Below are 17328 nucleotides of genomic sequence, written 5' to 3' on the forward strand. Positions count from 1 at the left end.
GTGACTGATTGAATGTGTCAAAAGGGGTCTGCGAAGTTTGGTGCTGGAGATTTCTTGCTGGACGATGCTCCATGGTCGGGTAGGCCAGTTGAAGTTGATAGTGATCAAATCAAGACACTAATTGAGATCAACGTTATACCATGAGGGAGGATAGCCGACACACTCAAAATATCCAAATCAAGCACTGAAAATCATTTGCACCAGCCTGGCTATGTAAATTGCTTTGATGTTTGGGTTCCACATAGGTTAAGTGAAAAAAACCTTCTTGACAGTATTTCCACGTGCAATTCTCTACTTAAACGTAATGAAAACATACCATTTTTAAAACAAATTGTGACGGGCAATGAAAAGTGGATACTATACAATGGGGCAAGTGAAATGAAGCACCACCAACCACACCAAAGGCCAGTGTTTATCCAAAGAAGGTGATGTTGTGTATATGGTGGGATTGGAAGGGAGTCCTCTATTATGAGCTCCTTCTGGAAAACCAAATGATTAATTCCAACAAGTACTGCTTCCAGTTAGACCAACTGAAAGCAGCACTCGACAGAGTGTCTGGAATTAGTCAAGAGAAAACACATAATCTTCCATCAGGATGACGCAAGACCGCATGTTTCTTTGATGACCAGGCGAAAACTGTTACAGCTTGGCTGGAAAGTTCTGATTCATCCACCATATTCACCAGACATTGCACCTTCGGGTTTCCATTTATTTCTGTCTTTACAAAATTCTCTTAATGGAAAAAATTTCAATTCCCTGGAAGACTGTAAAAGGCACCTGGAACAGTTCTTTGCTCAAAAAGATAAAAAGTTTTGGGAAGATGGAATTATGAAGTTGCCTGAAAAATGGCAGAGGGTAGTGGAACAAAAGGGTGAATACGTTGTTTAATAAAGTTGTTGGTGAAGATGAAAAATGTGTCTTTTATTTTTACTTAAAAACTGAAGGCACTTTTTGGAGAACCCAATACATCACAGAAAACACATTTTGACAAATTAAGAAAATATCCTTCCATCTGATCCTACAGCCAATGAGTGAAGGATATAGAATTATTCTTAATTCTATTGCCATAGTTTATGAAAACACGCGTCCTTGTAATCTGGTCTTTCCCAAATGACAAGCCAAATCAAGAGGAAGAACCAGATTCTTTAGTATTTAAGTATGTCTTTGAAATTATTCAGATATTCTGAACACTTGCATTAACTCTTTCTCGCCAGTATAACAGCACATAAATTATCAAATCACTGTAATTTCTTCACAGTCCTCAACGTCCACCACGAAGATTTTTTTCATCTGGAGGAAACAGAAGCTGGTGATAAAATCTGTGGGCTGAGTCTGTTAACAGTGCGACGAGGAAGTGAGAAAAGTCAGCTGGAAAGGTGTGTGGAAGGAGGCCCCCAGGGGAGGGGAGAGGAGGGGAGGAGATGGACGAGGCTGTGGAAGCCGGGCTCGCTCAAGGCACCTGCAGCCCTGTGCCCTGAAGTAAGGCACTGTCTCCCAAGGTTTATTTCTTCATCTATTCAAAAAGGAGGCTGGAGTAGATAACCTATAAGGATTCTTCTAGCTCTAGCCCCTAGGTTGTATGATTCTACCAGAATGAAGTTTAATGATACGACTTCACATCCAGAAGTTCAACAACGCTGACAGTTAATGGTAGTCCCACTGAGAGGGTCTGAGGATTTTAATTTCTATTCTTTGCAGTGGTGCAGAGGATAGTATTCAATATTCTAAGGGGTATGGCCGTACACAAGGCATCTTACTATGGTGATCTAAGAGAGATTTAAATCAGAAAGAGGTTGGCATTTTACCCATTAAAATAAAAACAAATACACCCAGTTATACACAATATAGAAAACAGCAGGAAAACTATAGTCACCTAGTTGTCAGAAATTTTGTTTAGAGATGAAAATGATAAAAGAAGCAGAAAGGATACCTGTGGTACCAAAATTAATTCTATTTAACCAAGATACAAGCAGATGCAATAGCCATTTTTTGACTGAATGAAACTGCTGCACCCTTCAGGCTAGTCAAGAAACCTCACTTTTCCTGCACAGTAATTCAGAATAGGGTGAACTTTCCAACCTACTGTGGCAAATGCTTGGCCCTCACATGCTCCCGCCATGAGGATTGCAGCTGAAGGAGACAGGATCTCTGGCTCCCTGGGTGGAAGACGAGAGCCAGAAGTAATCGAAAGGGGAAGGGACCAAGGGTGAGGGAAATGGAGAGGTGGATGAGCATCGTAAGGACAGGCTTCACAGGGACACCAGGCGAAGCAGAAACCCCTCAGCAGATGGAGCCAGAACAACCCACCATGTGCTTTTTCCTCCCCATTTATGTGGCTCAATCTCCTTCAGATACGTGGTTTATTTTCTCATAAAGACTTTTCTGGGGGGTGGAGACGAGATGGCAGAGTAGAAGGATGTAAGCTCACCTCGTCTTATGAAAACACCAAAATCACAACTGCTGAACAACCATTGAGGATAAAATTCTGGAACCTACCAAAAAAGATATCCTACATCCAAACACAAGGAAGAAGCTACAACAAGGCAGAAGGAGGGGCGCAATCGCAATAAAATCAAATCCCATACCTGCTAGGTGGGCAAGACACAAACTGGAAATAATTATATCACAGAGGTTTTCCCAGAGGAGGAGTGAAAGTTCTGAGCCCCACATCAGGCTCCCCAGCCTGGGTGTCTGGCAATGGGAGGAGGAACCCCCAGAGCATCTGGCTTTGAAGGCCAGTGGGGTTTGATTGCAGGAATTCCACAGGACTGGGGAAACAAACTCCACACTTGGAAGGCACACAGAAGGTCTCCTGAGCACCAGAACCCGGGGAAAAAGCAGTGACCTCATATGAGTCTGGGCCAGACCCACCTGCTGGTATTGGAGGGTCTCCTGCGAAGGTGGGGGGTGGCTTTGGCTCACTGTGGGGAAAAAGACACTGACAGCGGCAGTTCTGCCAAGTACTCATTGGCATGAGCACTCCTGAAGGCCACCATTTTCTCACCAAGACCTGGCTCCACCCAATAGCCTACAGGCTCCAGTGCTGGGATGCTTCAGGCCAAACGACCAACAGGGCGGGACCACAGTGCCACCCATCAGCAGAAAAGTCTTCCGGAGGCCACAGCTGCCTACTAAACACACCCCTTGACATGGCCCTGCCCACCAGAGGGTAAAGACCAGGCTCCACCCACCGGCAGGCAGGAACCAGTCTTTCCCACAGGAAGCCTGCACAATCCTCTTAGATAGCCTCATCCACTAGGGGGGCAGACGGCAGAAACAAGAAGAACTATAACCCTGCAGCCTGCAGAATGGAAACTGCAATCACAGAAAGTAAGACAAAATGAGAAGGCAGTAGACTATATGCCAGAAAAAGGAACAAGATAGAACCCCAGAAGACAAACTCAGTGGAGATAGGAAATCAACCCAAAAAAGAATTCAGAGCAATGAGAGTAAAGATGATCCGAGATCTTGGAGGCACAGATTGAGAAGATACAAGAAATGTTTAACAAAGACCTAGAAGAACTAAAGAAAAACAAACAGAGATGAACAATAACTGAAATGAAAAATATGCTAGAAGGAAACAACAGCAGAGTAACTGAGGGAGAAGAACAGATAAGTAACCTGGAAAACAGAATGGTGGAAATCACTGCTGCAGAACAGAATAAGGAGAAAAGAATGAAAAGAAATGAAGACACTCTAAGAGACCTCTGGGACAACATTAAATGCACCAACATTCGCATTATAGGGGTCTCAGAAGGAGAAGAGAGAGAGAGAAAGGACCTGAGAAAATATCTGAAGAGCTTCTAGCTGAAAACTTCCCGAACATGGTAAAGGAAACAGTCACCCAAGTCCAGGAAGTGCAGAGTCCCAGGCAGGATGAACCCAAGGAGGAACATGCCAGGACACGCAGTAATCAAATTGACAAAAATTAAAGACAAAGAAAAAAATATTAAAAGAAGGGAAAAGCAAAAAATAACATACAAGAGAACTCCCATAAGGTTATCAGCTGATTTTTCAACAGAAACTCTGCAGGCCAGAAGGGAGTGGCATGATATATTTAAATTGATGAAAGGAAAGAACCTACAAAGAAGAATACTCTACTACCCAGCAAGGCTCTCATTCAGATTTGACAAAGAAGTCAAAAGCTTTTAGACAAGCAAAAGCTAAGAGAATCCAACACCACCAGACCAGCTTTGCAACAAATGCTAAAGGAACTTCTCTAGGCAGAAAAGAAAAGGTCACAACTAGAAACAAGAATATTATGAATGGAAAAGCTCACCAGTAAAGGCAAACATACAGTAAAGGTAGGAAATCATCCACACAGAAATATATCAAAACCAGCAATCATGAGGAGGTACACATGCAGGATACCGGAAATGCATTTGAAATTAAAAGACAAGCAACTTAAAATAATCTGTTTATATAAAGACTGCTATATCAAAACTTCATGGTAACCACAAAACAAAAATCTACAATAGATACACACACACAAAAACAAAAAGGAATCCAAACACAACACTAAAGTTAGTCATCAAATTACAAAAGAAGAGAACAAAAGAGGAAGGGAAGAAAAAAGACCTACAAAACCAAACCCAAAACAATTAACAAAATGGCAATAAGGACATACATGTCAATAATTACCCTGAACATAAACAGATTAAACACTCCAACCAAAAGACACAGACTGGCTGAATGGATACAAAAATAAGACCCATATATATGCTGTCTACAAGAGACCCACGTCAGACCTAGGGACACATACAGACTGAAAGTGAGGGGATGGAGAAAGGTATTCTATGCAAATGGAAATCAAAAGAAAGCTGGAGTAGCAATACTCATATCAGACAAAACAAACTTTAAAATAAAGACTGTTACAAGAGAGAAAGAAGGACACTACATAGTGATCAGGGGATCAATCCAAGAAGAAGATAGAACAATTGTAAATATATATGCACCCAACATCGGAGCACCTCAATATATAAGGCAAATACTAACAGCCATAAAAGGAGAAATAGACAGTAACACAATAATAGTGGGGAAATTTAATACTCCATCTTCATCAATGGACACATCTTCCAGACAGAAAATTAATAAGGAAACACAGGCCTTAAATGACACATTAGACCAGATGTAGTTACTTGATATCTATAGAGCATTCCATCCAAAAGCAGCAGAATACACATTCTTTTCAAGTGCGCATGGAACATTCTCCAGGATAGATCACATGCTGGGCCACAAAATGAGCCTCAGCAAATTTAAGAAAACTGAAATCATACCACATATCTTTTCAGAACACAATGCTATGAGATTAGAAATCAAATAGAAGAAAAAAACTGTAAAAAACATAAACACATCGAGGCTAAACATTATGCTACTAAACAACCACTGAAGAAATCAAAGAGGAAATCCAAAAATACCTAGAGACAAATGAAAACGAAAGCATGACAAATGAAAGCATGAGGTAAAAGCAGTTCTAAGAGGGAAGTTTATAGCAATACAAGCTTACCTCAGGAAACAAGAAAAATCTCAAATAAACCACCTAAACTTATACCTAAAGCAACTAGAGAAAGAACAAACAAGACCCAAAGTTAGTAGGACAGAAATCATAAAGATCAGAGCAGAAATAAATGAAATAGAAACAAAACAATAGCAAAGATCAATGAAACTAAAAAGCTGGTTCTTTGAAAAGATAAACAAAATTGATAAACCTTTAGCCAGATTCATCAAGAAAAAAAGGGAGAGGGCTCAAATCAATAAAATTAGAAATGAAAAGGAAGTTACGACACCACAGAAATAAAAAGGACTCTAAGAGACAACTAAAAGCAACTTTATGCCAATAAAATGTACAACCTAGAAGAAATGGACAAATTCTTAGCAAGGAATAATCTCCCAAGACTGAACCAGGAAGAAATGGAAAATATAAACAGACCAATCACAAGTACTGAAATTGAAACTGTGATTTAAAAACTCCCAATAAGCAAAAGTCCAGGACCAGATGGCTTCACAACTGAACAACCGAATTCTATCTAACACTTAGAGAAGAGTTACCACCTATCCTTCTGACACTATTCAAAAAATCTGCAGAGGAAGAAATACTTCCGAACTCTATGAGGCCATCATCACCCTGATACCAAAGTCAGACAAAGATATCACACAATAAGAAAATTCCAGGCCAGTATCACTGATGACCACAGATGCAAAAATCCTCAACAAAATACTAGCAAACCAATTCCAACAATACATTAAAAGGATCATACACCATGATCAGTGCGGGTATCCCAGGGATGCAAGGAACTTTCGAGGTCTGCTTATCAATCCATGTGAATCAATCCATGTGAATCCATGATCAACCAACTGAAGAAGGAAAACCATATGATCCTCTCAATAGAGGCAGGAAAAGCTTTTGGTAAAAATCAACATCGATTTATGATAAAAACTCTCCAGAAAATGGACATAAAGGGAACATACCTCAACATAATGAAGGTCGTATTTGGCAAAACCACAGCTAACATCATACTCAATGGAGAGAAGCTGAGAGCATTTCCCCTAAGATCAGGAACAAGACAAGGATGTCCACTCTTGCTCACCTCTTTTATTTAACATAGTTTTGGAAGTCTTAACCACAGCAATCAGAGCAGAAAAAGAAATAAAAGGAATCCAAACTGGAAAAGAAGGGGTAAAACTGGCACTGTCTGCAGATGACATGATAGTCTACATAGAAAATCCTAAAGATGCTAACAGAAAACTACTAGAGCTCATCAATGAATTCTGCAAAGTGGCAGAATACAAAATTAATACACAGAAATCTCTTGCATTTCTATACACTAACAACAAAAGATCCAAAAAAGAAACCCAGGAAACAGTCCCATTTACCAGCACATCAAAAACAATAAAATACCTAGGAATAAACCTACCTAAGGAGGCAAAAGACCTGTACTCTGAAAACTATAAAATGCTGATGAAAGAAATAGAAGATGACACAAACAGATGGAAAGATATATCATGTTCTTGGACTGGAAGAATCAATATTGTGAAAATGACTATGCTACACAAGGTAATCTACAGATTCAATCCAATCCCTATCAAATTACCAATGGCATTTTTCACAGAACTAGAACAAAAATTTTTTAAATTTGTATGGAGACACAAAAGACCCCGAATAGCCAAAACAATCCTGAGAAAGAAAAAGGAGCTGGAGGAATCAGGCTCCCTGACTTCAGATTATACTACAAAGCTACAGTCATCAAAACAGTATGGTACTGGCACAAAAACAGAAATATAGATCAATGGAACAGGACAGAAAGTCAAGTCTCAAGATAAACTCATGCACCTATGGTCACCTAATCTGTGACAAAGGAGGCAAGAATATACCATGGAGAAAAGATAGTCTCTTCAATAAGTGGTGATGGGAAAACTGGACAGCTACATGTAAAAGAATGAAATTAGAACATGGTCTAATGCCACATAGAAAAATACACTCAAAATGGATCAAAGACCTAAATGTAAAACGAGATCCTATAAAACTCTTAGAGCATAACATAGAGAACTCTCTGACATAAATTGCTGCAATATCTTTTTTGATCCTTCTCCCAGAGTAATGGAAATAAAAACAAAAATAAACAAATGGGATCTAATTAAACTCAAAAGCTTTTGCACAGCAAAGGAAACCATAAACAAAACGAAAAAAAAAAAAAAACCCAGAATGGGAGAAAATATTTGCAAACAATGCGACTGACAAAGGATTAATCTCCAAAATTTACAAACAGCTCATGCAGCTCATTGTCAAAAGCAAAAAAACAAAAAGAACAACCCTATCAAAACATGGGCAGAAGATATCTCCAAAGAAGACATACAGATGGCCAAGAGGCACATGAAAGGATGCTCAACATCACTAACATTAGAGAAATGCAAATCAAATGAGATATCACCTCACGCTAGTCAGAATGGTCATCATCAAAAATCCTATAAACAATAAATGCTGGAGAGGGTGTGGAGAGAAGGGAACCCTCCTACACTGTTTCTGGGAATATAAACTGGTGCAGCCACCATGGAGAACATTATGGAGGTTCTTTAAAAAAACAAAAAATAGAGCTCCCATATGATCCAGAAATCCCACTCCTGGGCATATATCTGGAGAAAACCATAATTCAAAAAGATCCATGCACCCTAATGTTCACTGCAGCATTATTTGCAATAGCCAGGACGTGGAAGCAACCTAAATGTTCATTGACAGATCAATGGATAAAGAAGATGTGGTACATATATATACAATGGAATATTACTCACCCATAAAAAAGAATGAAATGATACTATCTGCAGCAACATGGATGGACCTGGAAATTATCATACTAAGGGAAGTAAGTCAGAGAAAAGACAAATATCATTGCTTATACGCAGAATCTAAGAAAAAATGATACAAATGAACTTATTTACAAAACAGAAACAGATTCACAGACTTAGAAAACTTATGGTTACTGGGGGGAATGGTGGGGGGAGGGATAAATTGGGAGTTTGGGATTGACATTAAAATGGATAACCAACAAGGACCTACCGTATAGCACAGGGAACTCTACTCAATATTCTGTGATACTGAGCGTGTGTCTCAAGACTATGAGACTCACGCTTCCTTGGCATCTGCACCTGAGCCACATCACCTGTTCTTTCAGCATCAGAAGAAGTGTTTTTTCTCTTCTCAATTCTGTCACTGGAATCTCTTCCAGAATCTGAACTTTGTACATCAGTATCTAGGACCCAGGTGGCTCTGAATATTTAATGAGTGAATGATGAGTCCGTTATTCTTCTAAATTGTCAGTCTCTCCTCATCTGCTGATTCCTTCACCATAGTATGTTAAGTACAGTTAAGTCTGTCCACGGAACTCCTCCTAACTGCTGCTACACCTCATTTATTTGCTCTAAAACTAAACTCAAGGGTGACTAGAATCTGCACTCACTACCTCGAGTTCCTGAGCCCATGCAGCCACCTTTTTGGGCCCTCACCCCCAGCAGCACCACATTGCCCCACCCTGGCCGAGGTGGGCGGCGTGTGCAGGCACTACATCTAACGGCCCCCCCCCGTGCCCTGGCTGCGAGTCCCTCCTCCCCCGGCTCCCTGACACCTTGCTGGTTCTCCTCCAGCTTCTCAGACTTTTCCTTCTAATTTTCTTTGTAGGTTTAAGGTGTGTCATCTACTGACAATCCCTCCAGTGTTGGTGGGCCCCAAAGCGCTTTCCTTATCCCTTTTCCCTTTTCCCTCCGCCTTCTTATCCTGCATCATCTTCTTCTGTGCTGCAACCACCGCCACGTGCCGAGGGTCACCAGACCTCCTCAGGGGCCCCATCCATGCACCCACCCCACCACTGCCCTCTGAACACATCTACCCACACGGACTTTAACACCTCATGTGAAACGTGTTCAGAACTGAGATCTTATTCTTTTTCTCCCCAGACCAGTTTTTCCTGTCTTGGGCAGTGCCTCCCATTTCTGAAGCCAGAATCTGAAATTTGTACAGACCCTCATCACACTTCTGCCCCCCTGCCCAACAATCACCAGCCAAGTCCTACTGGCTGAGAAGACGCACTGTTCCTGTCACAGTCTCCACCACAACAGTACTGGAACACTCCTCCAACTGACAGCTTGCTTCCTTTTACCAGCTTGGCCTTCTGCTCTGGACCCCTCATGATGATGCCTGATACAGCTTCCCGCACACACTGATCATCCAGTAACACTCAATGGTTTAATTTTAAATCATTACCACTAGAAAGTGATGTCACGTGGGTTAAGGTATATCTGAGTTCCAATCAAGAGAGATGAGTTACAGGGTTCTGACAGGGAATGGTGGTTACTGGGTGATAACAGGTGGTCCTCCAGAGTAGAGAAACTAACATCTCAGGTACTTTATTCAGGTACTCTGAGGCTGGTCTGACGTCCAACTGGTGAGCAGAGTGGTGAGATGCTTCAGCTTTGATCAAAAGTGTCAGCCTGACTTGCTGCTTGCTTTCCATTAAGTATATCAGCGGAATAGAACCTATCACTGCAGTTCCTTGTCAAGGAATACATAATGGTGTACTGAATATCCAAAGACTGGACTTTCAAAAAATTTGAACTCAGAGAGTATTGAGACGTGTGCTACACAGCTCCTATCAAACCTGCTAAGAGGATGAAAACTTAGAGAAGACCTGGTAAGGAATACAATTCATCCTTATAACTTTGGATAATCTATGATGTACGCTTTAATCAAATTAGGCCACCAGAAGGCTGCACGCTGGGAGCACACTGGTTCATCCTGCTGCTAAATCACCTTTCCAAAACCATGCTTTAATGCTTGCCTTTGGCTTTTACCAAAAATCACTTAGGCATTTATTGTATAATTGCTGTGTAAGACAGTGCCAGTATATTACTCACAGACCCTTACAGGAGATATTCCTATCATAATTTAGTAGGAGAAAACTCTGTTTTCTCTGAAGAACAGGTACACTTCCTCCTTAAAACGAGAAACGATTTGCTTACTGTTTCCCGTGGAGCCATGACAGAAACACACAGATCTGCCTCAGCGGCTCTGTATAGGTATATTTACATGCCTCTTCTCTCCTTGGTCCTGAAGTGGACTTCTGTTCTATTTTAATAACCTGTAAGTCGTGTCTTTTATTGTAAGTTATCTCAAATCCTTTTAGAAAAATGGTGGACCGTAAACATGTTATGGGAGATTTATATAGGCCCGAATTCTTAATTTGATGGAGTTTTCTCTGATATAACTATTGGTTGTTCTAAAGATACATTTAAATAGACATATTAAACTAGCGGGGGGAAAATCAGTTGCAATAGTCTTTTGGCAAAGCAAGGGGAGAAAAGAATCACAACAAATAACTTACTGCTTTTTTTTTTTGGTACACAGGCCTCTCACTGTTGTGAGAAAGCTCCCGTTGCGGAGCACAGGCTCCGGACGCGCAGGCTCAGCGGCCATGGCTCACGAGCCTAGCCGCTCCACGGTATGTGGGATCTTCCCGGACCGGGGCACGAACCCGTGTCCCCTGCATCGGCAGGCGGACTCTCAACCACTGCGCCACTAGGGAAGCCCAACTTACTACTTTTATATTACAAATGGCCATGGAACAAGTTTAGCTATTTAACAACTAAAAAGTTGGAGACTGTCTAGCAAAGGTAAGGGTTTTTTCTCTTCCTCTAATTAATGACTGTTCAACCCTATTACCATCTCTTATGTTGTTCCTATATTCTAATGTGACTCCCTCCAAAGAAAATGTACTTGAATTTTCACAGGGAACAATTTTTTTATATCAGGTTATGAATTTACACAGTGACATGATGAATCATAAAAACATGCCTCTAAGTTTTCTATCAGACAGTCAGACATTACATAATCAAAAAGAAAGAATTATCTTAGTGATCTCCCTCAGTATTAGTCTTACATTAAAAAAAAAAAGCTCCTGCAACCTCTGGAAGAAACTACCTTAAAATTCCTGAACAACTATACAACACTTTGAGATGATTCTAAGTACTACATTATTAACTACGTTCAAGGAAGACATATGTTCATATAATCACTTTAAGAATTTTATATATATTCCTATATGTCGGGCTTTAATTTCTAATAATAATGTCAGGCAATCACTTGCTCAAAAAAAATTTGTGTTTAAATTGAGGGAATTAGCTTTCCATTTATTACTTTATAGAAATAACTCCAAAATCAGTAGATATTACATTAATAAAAATAAACAGGGGTAAATAAAAGAGACATTTCATGGTTTACGTTACCTCGAGAAAATTGTTTAGTCTGCCTTACTTTACATGTGTTTGTAAAAACGTACTTTGTTGTTGTTTTTAAATTGTTTTATAGGACAAGTTAAAAATAAAAGTCTTAATATGTAGGAGCCTTTACAAAAATCAGAGAAGAAATAACTGTGTAATTCAGATGTTTAAGGGACATTTAAAAAGCAACACAGGGCTTCCCTGGTGGTGCAGTGGTTAAGAATCTGCCTGCCAATGCAGGAGACACAGGTTAGAGCCCTGGTCCGGGAAAATCCCACATGCCGCGGAGCAACTAAGCCCTGTGCCACAACTACTGAGCCTGCGCTCTAGAGCCTGCGAGCCACAACTACTGAGCCCATATGTCACAACTACTGAAGCCTGCGTGCCTGGAGCCCGTGCTCCACAAGAGACGCCACCGCAATGAGAAGCCCGCACACCGCAACGAAGACCCAACGCAGCCAAAGATAAATAGATTAATTTTTAAAAAACAAAAACAACACAAACGTTTAAGGGAGGAAAAGCATATAACATAAAAATAAAATGAATTGTCTCCAACATTTCTAAAGGATTATGAAATCATAAGCCACATGGAAATTAATGAAGCAGAGAAAATGCAAATATATTCTGATCTATATATGTCTAAAGAAATGTCAAAGCATATAGGTTGGTACCAAAAATATTAAAAGAAAGTGTTAACAGTCACTGTTGTCAGGGCGATAACCCACTTAAGCGTCAAGTTCAGTTGCATACAGGTGATGAAAACAGGGCTCTCTGTGCATCGTGGCGCAAGGTCACAGACACAACTCTCGATAGAGTAACAAAGACCCTGCTCTTGGTACTGCTTCTCTTCCACCCCATCCTAATCCCTCTGAGACCAATTATGGTATATCAGTCTCCCAAACACACCCAGTATCCATCTACACAAGGACACATTTTAGCACCCCAAAGTGGGTCTAATACATTAACACGCACTATGTTTCGAAGCTTCAGATGTTTACACAAAATGAGGAGGCAGATCCAACGCATATGCCAAAGCGTCACTAGTGACTGACTTGGCGGGGAGGGAAGGGAAAAGAAAGCCCTCCTACACAGATACGTTACAAGGTAATGTTATGGCTCCGTTCCACAGAAAATCATTCAGTGTCTTCTGAAAACTCTGAAACGTCTTTACAAAGTTACAGGATGCGTAAAATATAGGGCACCACTTTGGATTCGTCTTCAAGGAGCGAGTCCCCAGTGTCACTTCAGAAGCATACGTGAACAAAGGGCCTGCTTAAATATATATATATATATATATATATATATTTTTTTTTTTTTTTTTCGCGGTACTGGGGCCTCTCACTGTTGTGGCCTCTCCCGTTGCGGAGCACAGGCTCCGGACGTGCAGGCTTAGTGGCCATGGCTTACGGGCCCAGCCGCTCTGCGGCATGTGGGATCTTCCCGGACCAGGACACGAACCTGTGTCCCCTGCATTGGCAGGCGGACTCTCAACCACTGCGCCACCAGGGAAGCCCTTAAATATATTTTTTAAAGAAAAATGAAACATTTAAAGCTTAAAGATCTACTCTTATATGGCAACTTTAAGTAAGGTGGTCAAGTGATATTAAAAATGAGAGTTTCAAACTTACTAAAACCATTTTTAGGAAGGAAAATCAAATGTTATTAATAGTGTTTGAGATAACAATGTTAATTTTAACAAATAATGGCACAGTTATAGATTATATTTAATATTAGATATCTCATTCTACATTTTAAAGTAAAATACTCTCATCTCACTTAGCGTTGGATTACATAACTATAAGAACTAGAGAAATATTTGTGAAAACAGATATACTTCCAAACATTATTCGTGCCATATAATGTCCCTCATTTAAATATTCTTGGGACAGTGTATTAGGAATAATCTTCTAGCACCAATTTAAATAACAATGGTTAACTTCCAGTAAGAACTCCAGGAAATTTATATAGTTGTATTAAAATTTGTGAAGGTAGCAACTATAAAATAGAACTATTTAGACTGGTCAAATGAATAAAAGGTTTTATAAACTATAGTTTAACTTCAAAATATGCAAAACTAATCTGTACCTGGCCCTTTCATCTTTTTTTCTTATTTACATAAAGTAGCTCTTTTATGAGCTAAAACAAAGGTCATGTTTTTTGTTACTGACTCAACTTAAAAAACTTCTTTAAGCATATTCTGAATTTAAATATAAACAGAAATTACCTGTAAGTATTAGGTTAAAAAGCCAGTTTTAATTTTTAAGGCTTCCACTTAGTACTTTGCTCTCCTTTCCTTAAGGGTAAACATTTGGGAAATGAAGCAATAAAATTACAACAAATCATAACATTTTTTGTTTAGCATGTCATGGATCGACACTTCTGATATCTTATTTGAAATACATGTAGTAGTTTTTACACATTCTAATATGTAAAACTCATTCCTACCCTTTTGCGAAAGTTCCTTATTCTTTTCCTTCAGTGTGGCGTGGCCCACAAGCTGCGGCCAGGCCAGGCAGAGGAGTGCCCTGAGGGAGCTGTGACCCTGCCTCTCTGCCCGGGACACAGTGCCCCCGGGAAGGGGCGCCCAGGTGACATGGTGGGTGAGGGTGGAGACAGAAAAGAGAGCACTGAGGAGCCCATGAGCCTGGGGTAGACCTGAGACTCTCCTTCCTCCTGCCAAAGGCTGCTTCCTTTGCTCTTGCAGCACAAGCAGTGGATGTCGTAAGGGGTGCCCTGGAGTCTAGTATTTGCTCTGTTACTTCTGGGTCTCTGTCTGCTCACGTGTAAAATGGGAATAATGCTGCAGACCTTCCTTCTTTAACAGGAAACTTCTTATGTGGGTGAAAGAAAATGGTGATTTCAGAAGTTGAAAAAATTTAGGTATTCCAATTTTATTTAAAGCCATGCAAATATAGTTACTCTACAATAACCTATAAGTATCTGAAATCAGTTTAGTTCAACTAAAAATTCATCATTATTATTTTGTTATTCATACATAATCAAGCATAGAAAGGATCCAGCTTTTTAATCCTTATATTTTAAATACTCTGGAAAAATCAATACTTACCTAGTCTCAAGAATAATGAAAATGCCATGATGAGGTATCACCTCATATGGCCTCATCAAAAAGTCCACAGATAACAAATGCTGGAGAGGGTGTGGAGAAAAGGGAACCCCCCTACACTGTTGGTGGGAATGTACACTGGTGTAGCCACTATGGAGAACAGTATGGAGGTTCCTCAAAAAAACCAAAAATAGAACTACCATATGATCCAGCAATCCCACTACTGGGCATATATCCAGAAGAGGAGACAAAAAGTCTAATTCAAAAAGCTACATGCACCCCAATGTTCAGAGCAGCACTATTTACAACAGCCAAGACATGGAAACAACCTAAGTGTCCACTGACAGATGAATGGATAAAGATGGAGTGGTACGCATATACAATGGAATATTACTCAGCCATGAAAAAGAATGAAATAATCCCATTTGCACTAACATGGATGGACCTGGAGATTATCATACTAAGTGAAGTAAGTCAGACAGAGAAAGACAAATATTATACATCACTTCTATGTGGAATCTAAAAAATAATACAAATGAATCTATATACAAAACAGAAACGGAATCACAGACAGAAAACAAACGTACGGTCACCAAAAGGGAGAGGAAGGAAGGGAAGGAGGGATAAACTAGGAGTTTGGGATGAACAGATACGAAGTATTATACATAAAATAGGTAAACAACAAGGACCCACTGTATAGCACAGGGAACTATATTCAATATCTTGTAATAACCTATAATGGAAAATAATGTGAAAAATATATATGTATATAACTGAATCACTTTGCTGTACACCTGAAACACAATGTTGTAAATCAACTACACTTCAATTAAAAAAAAAGAATAATGAAAATGATCTGGAAATTCTTATGCATTTGAGTGAAGTGGTAGGGAAGACTTTGCCAGTGTGCACCACTGAACTATTCCTGGAAAAAACCCTCCCTCCTGCCTTCCATTTCTCTAACTTAAAAAAAATAAAAAAGGAGGAGGGGGAATTGTGGCATTGTCTAAGAAAGGAAGAAATCATAATGGAAGTAATAAAGTTAAAAAAAATTTGTTATTTAATAACATTAAAGAAAAAGATTATCATTTTGGAGGTGAATGTTTATGAGATTTCATCCATTCTCCATTAGTTCTTTGGATGTGACCTTTTAGGCTGATACTTTATAGGATAATTGCATATTTGAGAAGTAGTTCCATTAACTGAGTTTTAATAGTAACTGGAAAAAAAAAAAAAGAAAAAAAAAAAACAAGCACTCTAGAAGGGCTTCCCTGGTGGCGCAGTGGTTGAGAGTCCGCCTGCCGATGCAGGGGACACGGGTTCGTGCCCCGATCCGGGAAGATCCCACATGCTGTGGAGCGGCTGGGCGCGTGAGCCATGGCCGCTGAGCCTGTGCGTCCGGAGCCTGTGCTCCGCGACGGGAGAGGCCATAGCAGTGAGAGGCCTGCATACCGCAAAAAAAAAAAAAAAAAAAAATAGTAACTAATACTTTTCTATCTGTGGGCTGGAGGTATAAAGCCACAAAACACACAGAAATTTAATGTACAAGAGAGGCATTAAATAATGTGAAAACTGATTAATGGTTTAATAATTTTGATTCCAATATTATATTTTGGTTTCTTCACCTATAAAAGAAGTAGTAAGACCTACTAAATTATCAAGTTTTCAAAACTATAATTACAATGGACTTCCCTGGTGGCGTAGTGGTTGAGAGTCCGCCTGCCAATGCAGGGGACACAGGTTCGTGCCCCGGTCTGGGAAGATCCCACATGCCGCGGAGTGGCTTGGCCCGTGAGCCATGGCCGCTGAGCCTGCACGTCCGGAGCCTGTGCTCCGCAACGGGAGAGGCCACAACAGTGAGAGGCCCGCATACGGCAAAAAAAAAAAAAAATTTTTTTTAAATTAAAAAATATATATATATAAAATTACAAGGTAACCACAAGTACTGTGTCCTAAAATAGTCTGTCACTTATAATGAATTTAAAATTACTACTAAACAGATAAGCATTTGCCATAATAGGTCAGATTCACAAGCACTGCTATCGTAACACTGTCCACTTTATTAAAAAGCTTTAACCATCTCACCAATGTTTTACAGGCACTTAAGTTTCTTTTTTACTTAAAGTATGGTTTTCAAATCTTCAATTTAATTTCTCCCTACTCTGTTTTCTCAAACTGAGAACACTCTTCTTCACTCTACTCATTTCCATTTTTCACTTTCATCTACAAACTCTTTACTCAACTTTTCAGAACGTCCTTCCAATCTGCTGAGGCAAAATTCTCTTCAGCCTTTCCTGTGTATTCTCTATTTATGCTAGGATTTTTTAATTAAAAAAAAAATTAAAGACACAAATCTATATTTCGCATTGTGTTAGTGCTCAGATTTTCAAATATCGGTTAAAAAGAAACTAACTCAGTAGAGAACCACACTTTACACTTTCTATATAAATGATTTTCAATCAACTATTCACTATTTTTAAAATTTAGATTCTCCTGAGATA

The 17328-nt window shown here is 39.7% G+C and overlaps 1 protein-coding gene across 8 annotated transcripts in view; it reads right to left on the bottom strand.

The window, feature by feature from the left end:
- NEK7 (NIMA related kinase 7) overlaps nucleotides 1–17328 on the bottom strand; it is a 146187-nt gene that overhangs the window by 3858 nt on the left and 125001 nt on the right. The gene's annotated exons all lie outside the window — the stretch shown is intronic.

Source organism: Monodon monoceros, unplaced genomic scaffold (genome assembly GCF_005190385.1).
Source record: "Monodon monoceros isolate NGI ecotype Baffin Bay Population unplaced genomic scaffold, NGI_Narwhal_1 Super_Scaffold_18, whole genome shotgun sequence".
Classification (NCBI taxonomy): domain Eukaryota; kingdom Metazoa; phylum Chordata; class Mammalia; order Artiodactyla; family Monodontidae; genus Monodon; species Monodon monoceros.